The sequence below is a fragment of the Notolepis coatsorum genome (assembly GCF_963971535.1).
Source record: "Notolepis coatsorum genome assembly, chromosome: 3".
Classification (NCBI taxonomy): Eukaryota; Metazoa; Chordata; class Actinopteri; order Aulopiformes; family Paralepididae; genus Notolepis; species Notolepis coatsorum.
In genome coordinates, this window is record NC_140167.1 from 30,735,386 (window position 1) to 30,756,004 (window position 20,619).

Sequence of the window (20,619 nt, forward strand, 5' to 3'; positions counted from 1 at the left end):
GTAACAATGTTCATAAAGTGTTGAGTGCTACAGTGTAGGTTAGTTTATTAGGACAATTCCACCATTGTGGGGCAATGACTAAGAATAGGCGACTTCTCTTTGATGACCCGACTTCTCTTTGATGACCCTCCCGGAGCTTGGATAGGAGTAGGAATAAACTGTTAGCACAGAGACGGCTGCAGTTACACACAGGGCCATTTTCGTTTCGTTTTCAGGGTCAGTTTCGCTTTCAGATGTAAAACTACTCATCTTTATCACAACAATGGTTATTATCTTCAGCTCAGTTATGTCCTGGACCGAAAGAGGCCTTCGGAAGAAATAATTGTGAAGGAAGGACAAACTTGTTTGACACATTTCTTCCGAAGGCCTCTTTCGGTCCAGGACATAACTGAGCTGAAGATAATAACCATTGTTGTGATACAGATGAGTAGTTTTACATAGAAAGTAATTATTTGTAGAAATTTGCCTACCAGTTGTTGTTGGATAGGGTACAGGGTCGATATGACCCTGATGTAAACGAGACACTAATCTCTCTACCCCGCGCTCGGTTGCTAACTTGCTATTGTTTTTTACAGTCTGCCGTGAACATGGGAAATAATTGCGACAGCTCTGCTGTACACTGGGAACCTTGGTTGCTATGCCCACACAAAACCGCAAAACTTCACCCTGGACTCCGGTTTTCAAAGACCGGGGTTGCAGTGTAGCAAATCCCCGGTTGTGTGTGGCCGAACAGTGCAACTGCGCACATACAATCATGGTTATATTAAATCCAGCGCTCGTGTGGACTGGGCAACTTGCCTGCCATTACATTGCGTTCTGAAAAGCGAAACTGACCCTGAAAACTAAACGAAAATGGCCCTGTGTGTAACTGCAGCCGTCTCTGTGCTAACAGTCACGTTTTCAGTACGAGAAGACAAGACAAAACTTCTTTCTCTGGTCTGCATCCCCTTAACAATTGTGTGTATTGAGCCGTACTGTATTGTACCCATTCTGCAATCTTGTTGCAATAAAGTTTTCATTCACACTCAAATCTGTGTTCATTTTTTATTTTGCATACTAATGTTCTGTGTCTTGAGTCGTACTTGTATTGAAAAACTGTCTGAGGAGAAGACCGGTACTCATCATCTTCGTCTCCACAAAAAGAAAAATGACATGTGAAGTATGTTGTGTGCCAGGTTCAAACAGTGCTGTATATGTACAGTTTATTCCTACTCCTATCCAAGCTCCGGGAGGGTCATCAAAGAGAAGTCGGGTCATCAAAGAGAAGTCGCCTATTCTTAGTCCTTGCCCCACAATGGTGGAATAACAAAAAGAAAAATGACATGTGAAGTATGTTGTGTGCCAGGTTCAAACAGTGCTGTATATGTACAGTTATTCCTACTCCTATCCAAGCTCCGGGAGGGTCATCAAAGAGAAGTCGGGTCATCAAAGAGAAGTCGCCTATTCTTAGTCCTTGCCCCACAATGGTGGAATTGTCCTAATAAACTAACCTACACTGTAGCACTCAACACTTTATGAACATTGTTACTGAGACGAAAGTTAAGTTTACTCTATTATTACTAGATCTGGTATGTCTAGATGTAACACTGTATGGGTACAAGTTTACTCTATTATTACATGTCTAGATGTAACATTACTGTCTATGTATAATGTACCTACAGTATGTAAACGAGACGAACCCCCCCCCCCCCCCATTCGCAACTACTTGTCCAGACCACTTATACTTGTCCAGACCACTTATACCCGTCCAGCCTGGCTCTGCGGCTCTGCAGATACCCCCTACTCGACACGGACCCAGCGTCAAAGCACACGACCAATTGGCTTCTGGTGTTCACTCCCTCTCGTATGCACCGCCCACTGTCAGCGTGAGGAGCCGACGTTTTCTCGCTGAGGAAAATAATCTTTGACAGCATTCAGGCAGTAAACACACAACACCACCCAGCTCTGACTGCAGGGGAGTTTATAACATGGCTTCTCGCGGCAGCATGTGGTGCCGGTTGCTATTAGACAGACATAACGGCACAACAAGGGGATCTCTCACGCATTTCACCAAACTGTTCGCACCACGCGTGGCGGGGAGAGAGATGCAGCGATGGTATTCCAGTGCAACGCAAAAGGAAAACCACCTTGAACTCCAGTCGACTTCAGCTCCAAACTTCGCCGCAGCATTGAAAACTAGGTCGAGACAGGTACTGAATTCAACGTGGATATCTTCCCTACATGCTGCTGGTGAAATACCGTGTTTGCTGTCAACCGTATAATTCGATGGTTATATGTCTGTGTGTGTTGTAGTTACACTGTGATACGCTTGTTAGGGATTGGCTATGTTGTAACAGAAATCCCAATAAGCATAACCTGCACGCTGGGCCCACCAGGCAGAGGGTTACGTTAAAGTATTATTGATTTAGATTTGTTTCTGATTATTGCTGGCATTACCATTGGCTACCCTTTGTTTTTGCGCAATTTACATCTTATAAATTGCTGCCTGCATGCTTTTCTATTAGTAGCCTAACTGATATGAAGGGCTGGGTCCAACCTAACCTCAAGAGGCATTGTTGCCATGTTAAACATTAATACACAACATTACAGTAGACAGCAGCACATTTGGCCCTTGTGGAATGAATTGTGTGGAGCTGTGTGCCTGACACTGACAGACCAGTGTACTGTGCTTTCAGAGCGATGGGTGAAATGATAAAACTACTCAAAACAACTAAAGGAAGGCAGATATCCTCGTCAAAGATACGTTTAATTTACCTTTAAATCCCCATATAACCTGATGACCAGTGGTGTGGAAATACTCTCCCGTCTCACAGAAAGGGTCTCATTGACTGTTAGAGCTCAGTCTCACTTTGTTCCTCACAGGCCTATTGATTGATTGATTGATTGATTGATTGATTGATTGATTGATTGATTGAACACTTTATTAACAGATTGCAGAATGGGTACAATACAGTACAGCTCAATACATACAATTGTTAAGGGGATGCAGACCAGAGAAAGACTTTCGTCTTGTTTACATCAGGGTCCCCCATTTTCAATTCATCATAACATATAACATATGACATACAGATAGACAGTACTGCTACATCTATACATTTATGACATACCAGATTTGCAAATACAGTGCTGTTTGTGATACAAAAAGAGTCCAGAAAAGAGTGTATACATTTGAAGTAGAAACTGTACATTGGAGGAGGTTGGGTAGGTGGGGTGGTTGGTTGGTGGTGGTGGGGGGGGGGGGGGGGGGGGGGGGGGGGGTAGGAGGGGTGGGTGTCCACATTTCCAAGTCCACATTCATCCTAAATGGCAGGGTCTTGTAAGTAAGATACCTGTGCCTTAACTGATTCTTATCCATGTGCTTGGACACCTTTGACATCATAGCAATCCTTTATTGACATTGAGTCCACAAGTCATTTACAGGAGCGAGCACGTGTGACACGTGCAACTAACTTAGTATGGATGACTTGCTAAAGTATTACGGGTGCCTACACAGGTGCCTACTCAGTAGCTTAATGTTTGGCTTTACTGAGTTAAAAACATGAGTGACTTTGACCCAGAAGCCACCACCAATGGTTATTTGCTGGCAAAAACTAAATAAGTCAAATGGGGCCATTCAATCTTCAGTTTACTAGGTGATCCGTTTTTTGGCCCCGCTTTTGGCACGGGTTCAGTGTTGTACTGAGGCACCATTGTCCTACACTGTAATCGTATTAAAGTGGATCGAAATGCTTGTCCATTCTGTAAATAAGTCCAGTAGTACTATGGAATAGTGCCATAGTGATTTTTTTTAATGTATTTTATTACAAGTGTATTTCACATCATTTCACTTCATTTCCCATTTTACATTTTTTGTACCCCCCCCCCTCACATTACACAAAAACAAACAAACAGAGAGAGAGAAAAAAATTATAATAATAATAAAAAAAACATAACAAAATTTAAAAGATATACCACTTCCACTTTAAGGCCTGTACCATAAGTCAAGGATTCTTTAGGTTGCATTCATCACCATTGTGAACGTAAATGCTTAAGGCTGCATAAGAAACTACAACAGTCATCGAGCTAGTTTATCAGGTAAAATTACAAGTCCAACATGGTTCAGGATGGGACCCCAGACGAGCAGAAATCTTTGGACCTCCTAATAATAATAATAATAATAATAATAATACATTTATTTTATATAGCGCCTTACATTAGGAATCTCAAAGCGCCTAAGTGAGTATTTAATCTTCTCTAGATGTGTTATGGTTTGAAACCGACCCCAACAGCACGGCACAGACGGGTAGTTCAGAGTTAGCCAAAAACTAGGGCGTATTTATTTACTAAATAGGAATGAGCGAAAAACAACAAAAGCACAAGGGGAGAAATGTTCTTGGCAGAGTTGTCTGCGGCTCTGCAGCTCGTCTTCTGAGCAGAGATGGCACCGTGGCGTTGCGCCTCTGCCTCTGCTGCTCTGCAGCTACTTGTCGATCCACTCGGGAAAACAGAGAGAGAGATAATGTCAAGAGACGAGCGAACGGGATAACAGGCAGTCCAGTATTGATTAGCTGAGTCAGTAACAACAACAAGCGGCTCCTCTTCAGTGTTAACAAAACACACAAAAAACAGAAAAGTCCCGAGTCCCGGAATTTGCGAGAAAAACAGAGTATCCAAAAAAAGGTACGTTCCAAAACTCACCAAGGCGCAATTGCGCAAAGCGGTCTACGAGGCAGAGATCCAAAGGATGGCAGAGCAAGCAACAGCGGCGACTTCCAACAGACGTCCTGGAGAGAAAAAGACGAGGTACAACACGGGTTGGAACAAGCAGCAGCCAGTGGAAATCCAAAACGACCCGACAATGAACGTTAGGAAACCCAGAGTATATGAAGGGCTCCAGCGAGCTGATTAGAACTCACTTCAGGTGCGCGACGGTAATTGGTACCTTGAAGACCTTGAAGCGTGCGGCGGCAACGGACCAATCCTCACAAGATGAATGAATTGCATAAGATCGCTCAGCCATACCGAAGCTTGTGGTGGATGTTTTGATTTCCATTGTAGTAAGATTCTCCTGCGTGCAAGTAAAGTTGCAAAGGCAATTACATTTGTATGCCTTTTGAGAATAGTAACCTTTTCTAACCAGCTCTCATGACACTAGTCATGTACCCAGCGTTTCCCCCACAGGGGGGACAGTTTGGTTTTTGGCCTTTTCCACCCAGAAGGATTTTAGGTCCCACTAACGGAGAAAAATGGATTTAGCCTATATGGGCATTTTCTATGTGCATTGATCCCAAATGAATGGACTAAGTCCATTCATTCATTGGTAATTGAAAGGCCTACAGGTCCTTGAAAGGCAGTGTACACATCTTTTTCAACAAGTTTTTTTTTCTATCACAGTTTTCCCTTTTGATTTGTCTTTACCCAGAAGTTGATTTCCCCGGAAGACCGGAGCCAGAGGTTAAACAGCGACATCCTGCCGTTCTCAGCGTTCCTGACAGACGGCTTTGGCCGCAGGCACAGTTACCTACGCATCTCTGTGACTGAGAAATGCAACCTGCGCTGTAAGTAACGCCAATCACTGCTTGTTGTGCCAAGAGTCATAAAGGGGACATATTGTAGAAATTATATTTATTTAGATATTTGATAAAGGCTATTTAATGAAGTCAACTTTGAATTTCCCCATCAAGTAAGCTGTTAAATTGGCACGTCTACACATTACACATTGTTGTCCTCTCATGCAGAAGGATGTATTTTTAAAGAACAAAGTATATTCATGAATATCTATCAAAAAAGGTGTGAATCAACTTAGACCCTAATGACTGATTAGTCAACTAATTTACAAAAAAGTGCTTCTTAAACAAGACCCTGGGCACAGAATTTAATGATATTATCGTTGTTTATATACAGTATGTGTTCAAATATATGATATGATATGATACATTTATTTATATTGCGCCCCTCAACCAATAGTAACATCTGCCCAGGGGCGTGAATATGTTAGGCAACCAACTTGTGTTCAGCGTTTCTCTGATTGGCCACTACGCCCATGTGACCGCGGCAGCGCGAGAGAGCGGCAGTGCGGAAATAGGCTGCATTCTATTGCCATTCTCTGCGACAAACTCTAACCTTAACCAACTCTAGTAGCAGCATCAGTAATGGTAGTAGTAGTAGTAGCATTAGTAGTAGTAGTAGTAGTAGTAGTAGTAGTAGTAGTAGTAGTAGCATTAGTAATCAAGTTCAAGTTCAAGTTCTTTAATAGTTGTCATACAGAAGTACAGAATACTTTCATACAAAATGCTTCTTACTGTTACGCTCCAGAGACTGTGCTAGACAAGATAGTATCAAATAACATAATAACATAATATAGCATGAATTTAGAAGAAGAAAATGAGGTCACAGTGTTCGGTATAGACATATGTACAATGTTCTGAGTTACCATATAATATACAATACACAATACTATGCAGTGTACTAATGTACAGTACTATCTAGTGCAAAGCAGAAATGGGATGAGGTACAATTTTAGGTACAATTTACAGTAAGGTGTACGAGTTGTAGTGCAATCCTTCATCCATAAATATAAAGTGTGGGGAGTGGGTGCTACAGTGTGTTTGTTTAAAGTGGGTGTGTGCGTGTGGATGTGTGTGCTATGTGCACACCAATGGTAGTAGTATCAGTAATGGTAGTAGTAGTAGCAGCATCCGTAATGGTAGTAGTAGTAGCATTAGTAATGGTAGTAGTATCAGTAATGGTAGTAGTAGTAGCAGCATCAGTAATGGTAGTAGTAGCAGCATTAGTAATGGTAGTAGTAGTAGTAGTAGTAGTAGTAGCATTAGTAATGGTAGTAGTAGTAGTAGCATTAGTAATGGTAGTAGTAGTAACAGTAATGGTAGTGGTAGTAGCATTAGTAATGGTAGTAGTAGTAGTAGTAGTAGTAGTAGTAGTAGTAGTATCAGTAATGGTAGTAGTAGCATCATTAGTAATGGTAGTAGTAGTAGCATTAGTAATGGTAGTTGTTGTGAAGGGCCAGATTAAACCGAATATATATATTTATTATATATATATATTTAATTGTATTTGTATATTCTCTAATATTCCCTGATATCCCTTGTATATTCCTTGTACAATATGCATTGAATATCCATTCTAGCCTACTGAACATCCCATAATAGTCTCCATTCTACTATTGGTCGAGACCTTGGTGCCAGGCTGCCATACCCCCCAGACCCAGTTCAAACGTACCGCTCAACATGTACGAACAAGTCCTAGTTCCGCGTAGGAATCTGGCTACCGCACCACTAATGGGACTATTTGTTCATAGTGCGTATATATACTGCGCTACTAAAGTAGGACTTCCTTTTCAGTCCAGTTTCTTACCCTCCAATAGAGTGACAGACGTAAAGCCTCCCCGCGACGCCACGTGTGGGAGTAAGGCCAAGTTCGGCCTACCATCGGTATTGAGACATCGTGTATATTAATATTTGAATAGTCATATTTGGCACTATATCGTCGAGTTGGACGTAGTCTATTAAGCTAATAATAGTCTGTTAATATATAGTGCTTCGTGCGGTGAGAATACTACCGTAGTCAGCACCCCATCGTTTCGGGCAGAAAACTGGCTGCTTAACCAGGATGATCGACCCCATGTGAGATTGCACCCGAGGAGCCCCAGAGCCGACGAGCGAGTGGACCTGTATACCGGATTATTCTACCGACGACAGCCCGCCTTCCCAGGCACGGATTATGCTTTGTATACGTTGATTATTCCATGGATAAAGACCCCCGACACTGCCGTGTGTTGGAACCCCCCCCCCTGGAGAGGCCGCAAGGTGAGGAGACGCTCTGCAAGACGAGGTCGCCTCACGTCTCTCCTCCGTGGACCGGAGGACGCCGGCCCACAAAGAGTCCATCTGCTTTCATCTGCGGTCCAAGGATCGCCGGCGCATTGAACGGCACTACAGTGGGTTCACCTGGGATACCCTTGGCCGGATGAGGCAGCCGGACTCTACCCCCCCCCCCCCCTTCCTACTCCTGTCGGCTTACAAGCGACCGGATTAACCCCCCCTAGTGTATCCAGTCTATAATCATTAAAGTATCATTGCTGTTATTCCTTAAACTATTCCAGGTCGTATATGTACCACCTGCGCCTTCAGAGATTGGACATTCTCTATTGATATACCAACGAATACTCTTGCCATAAAAGTGCATACTAATTCCCATTCATAAATGTGATTGATTTGATTAAGTGCTTGCTCTACACACCATCGCTGTGTAGAAATAAAGACCTATTTCTAATTCGTACATTTGTGTTGGATCCGTTTCATCTACGTGACAGTGTTCATCATAATATATTTATGCCGAGTACTGGGTGGCCGAATATTAAGTACAAAGGTAGTGGTAGTAAGTATCATATCTAGTAATACAGTCAGGGAATTGTACCCCTCAGTTACAATTGGTCCTTCGAGCCGGAGGGTAATTAGTGTAATATTAATATAGTGTTATTAATATTGAAATGGCCTATGATGAACACTCCACGAAACGATCCTCCTAACCAACGCCCGCAGCGCGAACGACGGCTCCCTCAGTACTTAGAGGCTTACGCTGTCAGTCAACAACCTAGTCTTCTACTAACAGTAAACGCGGTAAAACTAGAAAGTAAAAGTATGTCTAACCCCAACGCCCAGACTACCCCGACCATAGAGGCCCCTACGGGTTCTAATGTAACTGACCAAGTTCACGGTGGGGACCAGTGGGAACCAGACATGACTTCACACCCCGCCAGTACTGAAGAAGTAGTCCCCGATGAGTCCCGGGAGGAATACAACGCTACCGAGAGAGAACTCGGCACGGAAGAAGACGGGGAGAGCACCGCGGAGATAGAGCTCCAAGGCTCCGCAAGGAGTACCCCGAGGGAAGGCTCCCCTATACAACCGCCTTCTCCCAGCGAGGCAGAGAGGACCCTACAGCAGGCCTTCCTCATCAGCCTGAACGCCGCTGCTGAACGCGACCGACTGCAGATCCAGCAGCGGAGCGAAGAAGAGCATATACGTCTAGAAATAAGACGCATTCAGAGGGAAGAGAATGTGGCCCGAGACCGAGCAGACAGCCAGCGAGCAGCTGCTGGTGCTCTACGGGACGCAGAGCGCGACAGACAGCAAGCGCAACTAATAGAACAGCTGATCAGACGGACAACACCCTCTCCCTCCGCCAGAGGCTCCAGGAACTCGTCTAGACACACCTCCAGGGCGGCATCCCCTAGCCGAGTAAACAACCCTGAACTTGACCAACAGACGAGGTCTATACCCCCCACAGACCACCTCCCCCCACCGGTCCAAGCGAGACCTAGCAACCGGGAAGGAGCAGCATATCCTGTGGAGAGGCTAAACCAGAGACTACAAGCACTGGATGACCTAACTGAAGACGAAGAGGAAGAGGAGGAGAACCACGCCCGACGACAGCACAGTACTCTACCGGACCAGGAGGTCCGGTACAGCCCAGGCTATACTCCCGCGGAGCTGCGCTACAGACCCCCGACTCTATACCCGGGTGAGCACGACGCACGACCCGCACCGCGGAACAGCACCTGGACAAGCGGGCCATGGTACACTGCCGGTACCAGCCCATACCAAGGAGCGGGAGGAGACTCGCCTAGGAGGCCTCTCCCCCAACGCTCGCCGATGTATCCACAGTCAGCGTCATACATTGGCACGCCTATGGTACCCGACTTCACCCAAGAGAACCGGGCCCAGTATACAGAACTCCGCATGTGTCTGGAGACCATGTTGGTGGATGTATTGGATGAACGCCACAAATACGCCATCCTACTGAAGCACTTAAAGGTACCCCGCGCACATAATATAGCGCTCGCCTACGCGACTTCCACCACCCCATACACAGCAGCGCTGGTAGCATTGGACCAGAGGTATGGGCGCATATGGGATTACGTGATCCAGGAGATCCGACACATCGACCGCTTACCCCCAGCAATAGACAATCGAGCACTGGACGACCTGTCCATCAGAGTGCAGTCCCTGGTAGGGATGTTGGGAGCGCAGAGAGAGAAGGGGAGGCATGAACTTTACGCCAACTCAAATGTGGAAAGGATCTTGGAGAAGCTGCCGCCCGCTCGAGAGGAGCGTTTTAGGCGGCAGAGAGACCACCGAGACCCGAATGGCCCCGAACCGAACCTCCTCGATCTAGCAGACTTCCTGGCGAGAGAAGTCAGCAGCCTACGGCTAGATACATTCGGACGGAGCACCCCTGGCTCCAGAGAAGGAACCAGACGACTAAATGATGGAAGAAGATCGGTGACTGTGATGCACCAATCGGAGTCAGTACCGAGCAGCAGGAGCCACAGTACCCCCTCCAGAACGGAGAAGTGGAAGATAGTGTGCCCCTACTGTGAGAAAGAACACTGGCTAGCGCAATGTGACTCCTTCCCCAAGCTGAACGCGGAGGAAGCAAGTCAATGGATAAAGTCCAACAAGCGCTGTTTTCGCTGTGCGCGCTCACACATGGCAGCCGAATGCCGCTTAAAGAAAAGGTGCACCAAGTGCGATGGAGCCCATCTGGACATACTTCACGACAGTAACAGACGGCGCCCTTCACCCGCACCATCCAGCAGCAAAGCGAGCGTCATGTACATCGATCCCGCCAGCAGCAGTGGAGCCCGAGTACTCCTAAAAGTAGTGCGCGTGACACTAAGCTACCAGAATAAAGTCCTGGACACTTACGCCGTCCTCGATGACGGGTCAGAGAAGACCCTTCTGCTCGCCTCCGCTGCGGCCCAGCTAGGGCTGCGGGGAAGCGAAACCCAAATGACAATTCGGACAATAAGACGAGATTTGAAGACGATAAAGGGCGAGAATGTCTCATTCTCTATCGCAGCAAGCGGCCAGCCTGAGCGACGGTACCAGATTACAGACGCTTTCACCAGCCAAGAAATAGGACTGTCGCGGTACACATACCCCGTCGCCAAGCTGATGGAGAAATATGCACATCTGCGCAAGTTACCGATCCCGCTCATAGACAATGCTATGCCGACCCTGTTGATAGGCTCCGACCATGCAGACCTCATTGTCCCGATAGACCGGGTTCATACCGGACCCCGAGGCTGTCCTGCAGCAGTCGAGACCCGTTTGGGATGGACTCTCCAAGGCCCGCTCGCCAAACCTCTCAACCGAAGTACAGCCACTAGATGTCTCCACTCCCGAGTCACGGAGGGAGAAACCGCACTCCTGCAACACGTAGAGCGGCTATGGACCTTGGAACAAATGCCCTTTAAGAACGGAAAGAAAGACATTCGCTCTAAAGATGACATTTACGCCATTCACCTCCTCGAGACAGGGACCAAGAGAGTCCCGGTCAACGGCGTGTTGAGATACGCCACGCCACTCCTGCGGCGAGAAGGAATGCCTACTTTCCACGCCAAGACAGACGCCACAGAACGGTACCTGCTGAACATGGAGCGGCGCTTAGCCAAGAACCCCGCCCAAGAGAGTGTATACCGCGCTGAGATTGAGAAGCTCATCACAGCGGGACACGTCACAAAGATGGACATTAAAGAGGCTGACCAGACCACTGAATCGTGGTACGTGCCTCACCACAAGGTCCATCACAACGGTAAAGACCGCATAGTATTTAACTGCAGCTACCAGATCGGATCCCAAAATCTGAATAAAGAGTTACTGCCCGGTCCCACACTCGGCCCCTCCCTACTCGGCGTTCTACTCCGCTTCCGCCGGGAAAAGGTGGCCATCAGCGGGGACATTAAAGGAATGTTCCTGCAGGTGAGATTAGTAGAGGAGGACAAGCCCCTGTTACGGTTCCTATGGAGAGAGAAGCCAGGAGATGAGCACCCAGCCATCTACCAATGGGAAGTCCTCCCCTTCGGAACGACGTGCAGCCCCTGCTGTGCTACATTTGCACTACAGAAACATGTAGCAGAGGACCCAGCAGCGGACGAAGAGGTCCGACACAGCGTAAAGAACAGCTTCTACGTAGACAACTGTCTACAAAGCCTTTCAACCCAGGAAGAAGCCGAGGCTCTCCTGATTAAACTCCGCGCCTCATTGATCAAAGGCGGCTTTGATCTCAGGCAGTGGGCCAGCAGCGATCCGCAAGTACTGCGCAGCCTCTCCTCCGAGGACAAGGCAGCCAGCAGCGAGACCTGGATGGCTACAATCCCGGGAGAAGCCCAGGAGATGACCCTGGGATTGGTGTGGCGATTCAAAACAGATTCGCTTCACTACAGACACAAGCCCCTGACTACGGAGCAGGGAAGGCCGGCGGCGGCGCCGACCACCAGACGGAGTGTGTACACAACACTCGCCCGACAATATGACCCGCTAGGATGTATTCTACCGTACACCACCAGGGCAAAAATTATTGTACGAGCATTGTGGGACAAGGACCAGGGCTGGGACGACCCCATTCCCGCACACCTTGCATCCACCTGGAGAGAGTGGGAGATGGAGCTCCACTCACTCCCAGGCGTTAATATGCGCCGAAGCTACTTCCCACCCACGGTGAGGCCAGAGACATGTAAAATGGACTTACACGTCTTCAGTGACGCCTCAGAGGTCGCATACGGATCAGTAGCCTACTTGCGGGCCCAAGAAAAGGGGGGAGAGATCTACACAGCATTTGTCCTCGCCCGCTCGAGAATAGCCCCACGCAAGCAACAATCTATCCCACGTCTAGAGCTCTGCGCAGCCCTAGCCGGAGCGCACCTAGCCACGCTCATCCAACGTGAGCTCACCATACCGGTGTCTAGAACAATCCTGTGGTCAGATTCCACGACAGTACTCGCCTGGATCCAATCGGACTCATGCAAGTACAAAGTCTTCGTGGGAGTCAGAGTCACCGAGATTCAAGACTTAACCGAAGAGTTAACCGGAGAAACAGAGTGGCGCTACGTTGATACAAAACAGAACCCAGCTGACGTCATCACCCGGGGGATGCCCCTGGATGACCTCACCCGTCGCAATGTCTACAGTGACGGCCCAGCATTCCTAAAGCTCCCGGAAGGAGAGTGGCCCACGCCTATCCCGAGGGAAGCCAGTCAGGAGGAGGCTGAGAATAAGAAGCCTGTGTTCTGTGGATTGAGCGCTGTTATCTCCGCAGAACCCAACATAGATGATTGCACTACCATAGAGAGTGCACAACAAAGGACATTCCTACTGCACTACCTACCGTCTCTACAGACCCGCCAGAAGTGGGTAAAGGAGAGAGACAATTTGACAGAAGGAACAGTCGTCATGATTATTGATCAATCACTGCCCAGAGCTATGTGGCCGGCCGGCCGCGTAAGCAAAGTGATCACCGGTGCCGACGGCAAGGTCCGAGCAGCTGAAGTGCTTGTCCAGGGTCGCACTTACACCCGTCCCGTGGCGAGGCTCATAGAACTGCCCCGACTCCCAGACACAATCGATGATGACCATGACCCTATAACCCTATGACTTTGTGAAGTTGACTGACCCCTACAGCAAACCCTTATGTGTAAATAGACAACGCGATTAATCTGTCTCTGCTTAACTGATTAGGTCTGGGACCAATCAGGGGGTGGCTGTTGTGAAGGGCCAGATTAAACCGAATATATATATTTATTATATATATATATTTAATTGTATTTGTATATTCTCTAATATTCCCTGATATCCCTTGTATATTCCTTGTACAATATGCATTGAATATCTGGGTGGCCGAATATTAAGTACAAAGGTAGTGGTAGTAAGTATCATATCTAGTAATACAGTCAGGGAATTGTACCCCTCAGTTACAATTGGTCCTTCGAGCCGGAGGGTAATTAGTGTAATATTAATATAGTGTTATTAATATTGAAATGGCCTATGATGAACACTCCACGAAACGATCCTCCTAACCAACGCCCGCAGCGCGAACGACGGCTCCCTCAGTACTTAGAGGCTTACGCTGTCAGTCAACAACCTAGTCTTCTACTAACAGTAAACGCGGTAAAACTAGAAAGTAAAAGTATGTCTAACCCCAACGCCCAGACTACCCCGACCATAGAGGCCCCTACGGGTTCTAATGTAACTGACCAAGTTCACGGTGGGGACCAGTGGGAACCAGACATGACTTCACACCCCGCCAGTACTGAAGAAGTAGTCCCCGATGAGTCCCGGGAGGAATACAACGCTACCGAGAGAGAACTCGGCACGGAAGAAGACGGGGAGAGCACCGCGGAGATAGAGCTCCAAGGCTCCGCAAGGAGTACCCCGAGGGAAGGCTCCCCTATACAACCGCCTTCTCCCAGCGAGGCAGAGAGGACCCTACAGCAGGCCTTCCTCATCAGCCTGAACGCCGCTGCTGAACACGACCGACTGCAGATCCAGCAGCGGAGCGAAGAAGAGCATATACGTCTAGAAATAAGACGCATTCAGAGGGAAGAGAATGTGGCCCGAGACCGAGCAGACAGCCAGCGAGCAGCTGCTGGTGCTCTACGGGACGCAGAGCGCGACAGACAGCAAGCGCAACTAATAGAACAGCTGATCAGACGGACAACACCCTCTCCCTCCGCCAGAGGCTCCAGGAACTCGTCTAGACACACCTCCAGGGCGGCATCCCCTAGCCGAGTAAACAACCCTGAACTTGACCAACAGACGAGGTCTATACCCCCCACAGACCACCTCCCCCCACCGGTCCAAGCGAGACCTAGCAACCGGGAAGGAGCAGCATATCCTGTGGAGAGGCTAAACCAGAGACTACAAGCACTGGATGACCTAACTGAAGACGAAGAGGAAGAGGAGGAGAACCACGCCCGACGACAGCACAGTACTCTACCGGACCAGGAGGTCCGGTACAGCCCAGGCTATACTCCCGCGGAGCTGCGCTACAGACCCCCGACTCTATACCCGGGTGAGCACGACGCACGACCCGCACCGCGGAACAGCACCTGGACAAGCGGGCCATGGTACACTGCCGGTACCAGCCCATACCAAGGAGCGGGAGGAGACTCGCCTAGGAGGCCTCTCCCCCAACGCTCGCCGATGTATCCACAGTCAGCGTCATACATTGGCACGCCTATGGTACCCGACTTCACCCAAGAGAACCGGGCCCAGTATACAGAACTCCGCATGTGTCTGGAGACCATGTTGGTGGATGTATTGGATGAACGCCACAAATACGCCATCCTACTGAAGCACTTAAAGGTACCCCGCGCACATAATATAGCGCTCGCCTACGCGACTTCCACCACCCCATACACAGCAGCGCTGGTAGCATTGGACCAGAGGTATGGGCGCATATGGGATTACGTGATCCAGGAGATCCGACACATCGACCGCTTACCCCCAGCAATAGACAATCGAGCACTGGACGACCTGTCCATCAGAGTGCAGTCCCTGGTAGGGATGTTGGGAGCGCAGAGAGAGAAGGGGAGGCATGAACTTTACGCCAACTCAAATGTGGAAAGGATCTTGGAGAAGCTGCCGCCCGCTCGAGAGGAGCAGAGAGACCACCGAGACCCGAATGGCCCCGAACCGAACCTCCTCGATCTAGCAGACTTCCTGGCGAGAGAAGTCAGCAGCCTACGGCTAGATACATTCGGACGGAGCACCCCTGGCTCCAGAGAAGGAACCAGACGACTAAATGATGGAAGAAGATCGGTGACTGTGATGCACCAATCGGAGTCAGTACCGAGCAGCAGGAGCCACAGTACCCCCTCCAGAACGGAGAAGTGGAAGATAGTGTGCCCCTACTGTGAGAAAGAACACTGGCTAGCGCAATGTGACTCCTTCCCCAAGCTGAACGCGGAGGAAGCAAGTCAATGGATAAAGTCCAACAAGCGCTGTTTTCGCTGTGCGCGCTCACACATGGCAGCCGAATGCCGCTTAAAGAAAAGGTGCACCAAGTGCGATGGAGCCCATCTGGACATACTTCACGACAGTAACAGACGGCGCCCTTCACCCGCACCATCCAGCAGCAAAGCGAGCGTCATGTACATCGATCCCGCCAGCAGCAGTGGAGCCCGAGTACTCCTAAAAGTAGTGCGCGTGACACTAAGCTACCAGAATAAAGTCCTGGACACTTACGCCGTCCTCGATGACGGGTCAGAGAAGACCCTTCTGCTCGCCTCCGCTGCGGCCCAGCTAGGGCTGCGGGGAAGCGAAACCCAAATGACAATTCGGACAATAAGACGAGATTTGAAGACGATAAAGGGCGAGAATGTCTCATTCTCTATCGCAGCAAGCGGCCAGCCTGAGCGACGGTACCAGATTACAGACGCTTTCACCAGCCAAGAAATAGGACTGTCGCGGTACACATACCCCGTCGCCAAGCTGATGGAGAAATATGCACATCTGCGCAAGTTACCGATCCCGCTCATAGACAATGCTATGCCGACCCTGTTGATAGGCTCCGACCATGCAGACCTCATTGTCCCGATAGACCGGGTTCATACCGGACCCCGAGGCTGTCCTGCAGCAGTCGAGACCCGTTTGGGATGGACTCTCCAAGGCCCGCTCGCCAAACCTCTCAACCGAAGTACAGCCACTAGATGTCTCCACTCCCGAGTCACGGAGGGAGAAACCGCACTCCTGCAACACGTAGAGCGGCTATGGACCTTGGAACAAATGCCCTTTAAGAACGGAAAGAAAGACATTCGCTCTAAAGATGACATTTACGCCATTCACCTCCTCGAGACAGGGACCAAGAGAGTCCCGGTCAACGGCGTGTTGAGATACGCCACGCCACTCCTGCGGCGAGAAGGAATGCCTACTTTCCACGCCAAGACAGACGCCACAGAACGGTACCTGCTGAACACGGAGCGGCGCTTAGCCAAGAACCCCGCCCAAGAGAGTGTATACCGCGCTGAGATTGAGAAGCTCATCACAGCGGGACACGTCACAAAGATGGACATTAAAGAGGCTGACCAGACCACTGAATCGTGGTACGTGCCTCACCACAAGGTCCATCACAACGGTAAAGACCGCATAGTATTTAACTGCAGCTACCAGATCGGATCCCAAAATCTGAATAAAGAGTTACTGCCCGGTCCCACACTCGGCCCCTCCCTACTCGGCGTTCTACTCCGCTTCCGCCAGGAAAAGGTGGCCATCAGCGGGGACATTAAAGGAATGTTCCTGCAGGTGAGATTAGTAGAGGAGGACAAGCCCCTGTTATGGTTCCTATGGAGAGAGAAGCCAGGAGATGAGCACCCAGCCATCTACCAATGGGAAGTCCTCCCCTTCGGAACGACGTGCAGCCCCTGCTGTGCTACATTTGCACTACAGAAACATGTAGCAGAGGACCCAGCAGCGGACGAAGAGGTCCGACACAGCGTAAAGAACAGCTTCTACGTAGACAACTGTCTACAAAGCCTTTCAACCCAGGAAGAAGCCGAGGCTCTCCTGATTAAACTCCGCGCCTCATTGATCAAAGGCGGCTTTGATCTCAGGCAGTGGGCCAGCAGCGATCCGCAAGTACTGCGCAGCCTCTCCTCCGAGGACAAGGCAGCCAGCAGCGAGACCTGGATGGCTACAATCCCGGGAGAAGCCCAGGAGATGACTCTGGGATTGGTGTGGCGATTCAAAACAGATTCGCTTCACTACAGACACAAGCCCCTGACTACGGAGCAGGGAAGGCCGGCGGCGGCGCCGACCACCAGACGGAGTGTGTACACAACACTCGCCCGACAATATGACCCGCTAGGATGTATTCTACCGTACACCACCAGGGCAAAAATGATTGTACGAGCATTGTGGGACAAGGACCAGGGCTGGGACGACCCCATTCCCGCACACCTTGCATCCACCTGGAGAGAGTGGGAGATGGAGCTCCACTCACTCCCAGGCGTTAATATGCGCCGAAGCTACTTCCCACCCACGGTGAGGCCAGAGACATGTAAAATGGACTTACACGTCTTCAGTGACGCCTCAGAGGTCGCATACGGATCAGTAGCCTACTTGCGGGCCCAAGAAAAGGGGGGAGAGATCTACACAGCATTTGTCCTCGCCCGCTCGAGAATAGCCCCACGCAAGCAACAATCTATCCCACGTCTAGAGCTCTGCGCAGCCCTAGCCGGAGCGCACCTAGCCACGCTCATCCAACGTGAGCTCACCATACCGGTGTCTAGAACAATCCTGTGGTCAGATTCCACGACAGTACTCGCCTGGATCCAATCGGACTCATGCAAGTACAAAGTCTTCGTGGGAGTCAGAGTCACCGAGATTCAAGACTTAACCGAAGAGTTAACCGGAGAAACAGAGTGGCGCTACGTTGATACAAAACAGAACCCAGCTGACGTCATCACCCGGGGGATGCCCCTGGATGACCTCACCCGTCGCAATGTCTACAGTGACGGCCCAGCATTCCTAAAGCTCCCGGAAGGAGAGTGGCCCACGCCTATCCCGAGGGAAGCCAGTCAGGAGGAGGCTGAGAATAAGAAGCCTGTGTTCTGTGGATTGAGCGCTGTTATCTCCGCAGAACCCAACATAGATGATTGCACTACCATAGAGAGTGCACAACAAAGGACATTCCTACTGCACTACCTACCGTCTCTACAGACCCGCCAGAAGTGGGTAAAGGAGAGAGACAATTTGACAGAAGGAACAGTCGTCATGATTATTGATCAATCACTGCCCAGAGCTATGTGGCCGGCCGGCCGCGTAAGCAAAGTGATCACCGGTGCCGACGGCAAGGTCCGAGCAGCTGAAGTGCTTGTCCAGGGTCGCACTTACACCCGTCCCGTGGCGAGGCTCATAGAACTGCCCCGACTCCCAGACACAATCGATGATGACCATGACCCTATAACCCTATGACTTTGTGAAGTTGACTGACCCCTACAGCAAACCCTTATGTGTAAATAGACAACGCGATTAATCTGTCTCTGCTTAACTGATTAGGTCTGGGACCAATCAGGGGGTGGCTGTTGTGAAGGGCCAGATTAAACCGAATATATATATTTATTATATATATATATTTATTTGTATTTGTATATTCTCTAATATTCCCTGATATCCCTTGTATATTCCTTGTACAATATGCATTGAATATCCATTCTAGCCTACTGAACATCCCATAATAGTCTCCATTCTACTATTGGTCGAGACCTTGGTGCCAGGCTGCCATACCCCCCAGACCCAGTTCAAACGTACCGCTCAACATGTACGAACAAGTCCTAGTTCCGCGTAGGAATCTGGCTACCGCACCACTAATGGGACTATTTGTTCATAGTGCGTATATATACTGCGCTACTAAAGTAGGACTTCCTTTTCAGTCCAGTTTCTTACCCTCCAATAGAGTGACAGACGTAAAGCCTCCCCGCGACGCCACGTGTGGGAGTAAGGCCAAGTTCGGCCTACCATCGGTATTGAGACATCGTGTATATTAATATTTGAATAGTCATATTTGGCACTATATCGTCGAGTTGGACGTAGTCTATTAAGCTAATAATAGTCTGTTAATATATAGTGCTTCGTGCGGTGAGAATACTACCGTAGTCAGCACCCCATCGTTTCGGGCAGAAAACTGGCTGCTTAACCAGGATGATCGACCCCATGTGAGATTGCACCCGAGGAGCCCCAGAGCCGACGAGCGAGTGGACCTGTATACCGGATTATTCTACCGACGACAGCCCGCCTTCCCAGGCACGGATTATGCTTTGTATACGTTGATTATTCCATGGATAAAGACCCCCGACACTGCCGTGTGTTGGAACCCCCCCCCCTGGAGAGGACGCAAGGTGAGGAGACGCTCTGCAAGACGAGGTCGCCTCACGTCTCTCCTCCGTGGACCGGAGGACGCCGGCCCACAAAGAGTCCATCTGCTTTCATCTGCGGTCCAAGGATCGCCGGCGCATTGAACGGCACTACAGTGGGTTCACCTGGGATACCCTTGGCCGGATGAGGCAGCCGGACTCTACCCCCCCCCCCCTTCCTACTCCTGTCGGCTTACAAGCGACCGGATTAACCCCCCCTAGTGTATCCAGTCTATAATCATTAAAGTATCATTGCTGTTATTCCTTAAACTATTCCAGGTCGTATATGTACCACCTGCGCCTTCAGAGATTGGACATTCTCTATTGATATACCGACGAATACTCTTGCCATAAAAGTGCATACTAATTCCCATTCATAAATGTGATTGATTTGATTAAGTGCTTGCTCTACACACCATCGCTGTGTAGAAATAAAGACCTATTTCTAATTCGTACATTTGTGTTGGATCCGTTTCATCTACGTGACAGTGTTCATCATAATATATTTATGCCGAGTACTGGGTGGCCGAATATTAAGTACAAAGGTAGTGGTAGTAAGTATCATATCTAGTAATACAGTCAGGGAATTGTACCCCTCAGTTACAATTGGTCCTTCGAGCCGGAGGGTAATTAGTGTAATATTAATATAGTGTTATTAATATTGAAATGGCCTATGATGAACACTCCACGAAACGATCCTCCTAACCAACGCCCGCAGCGCGAACGACGGCTCCCTCAGTACTTAGAGGCTTACGCTGTCAGTCAACAACCTAGTCTTCTACTAACAGTAAACGCGGTAAAACTAGAAAGTAAAAGTATGTCTAACCCCAACGCCCAGACTACCCCGACCATAGAGGCCCCTACGGGTTCTAATGTAACTGACCAAGTTCACGGTGGGGACCAGTGGGAACCAGACATGACTTCAC

At 49.1% G+C, this 20,619-nt stretch overlaps 1 protein-coding gene across 1 annotated transcript in view; it reads left to right on the forward strand.

Annotated features, from left to right (window-relative positions):
- Positions 1-2,113: 2,113 nt before the first annotated feature.
- The window catches only part of LOC311224585 (molybdenum cofactor biosynthesis protein 1-like), a 52,826-nt gene continuing 34,320 nt past the window's right edge, over positions 2,114-20,619 (forward strand). The window contains exons 1-2 of the mRNA XM_084309620.1: positions 2,114-2,189; positions 5,402-5,537. The gene's annotated coding sequence lies outside the window, so the exon portion shown is untranslated. The remainder of the gene's footprint in view (positions 2,190-5,401; positions 5,538-20,619) is intronic.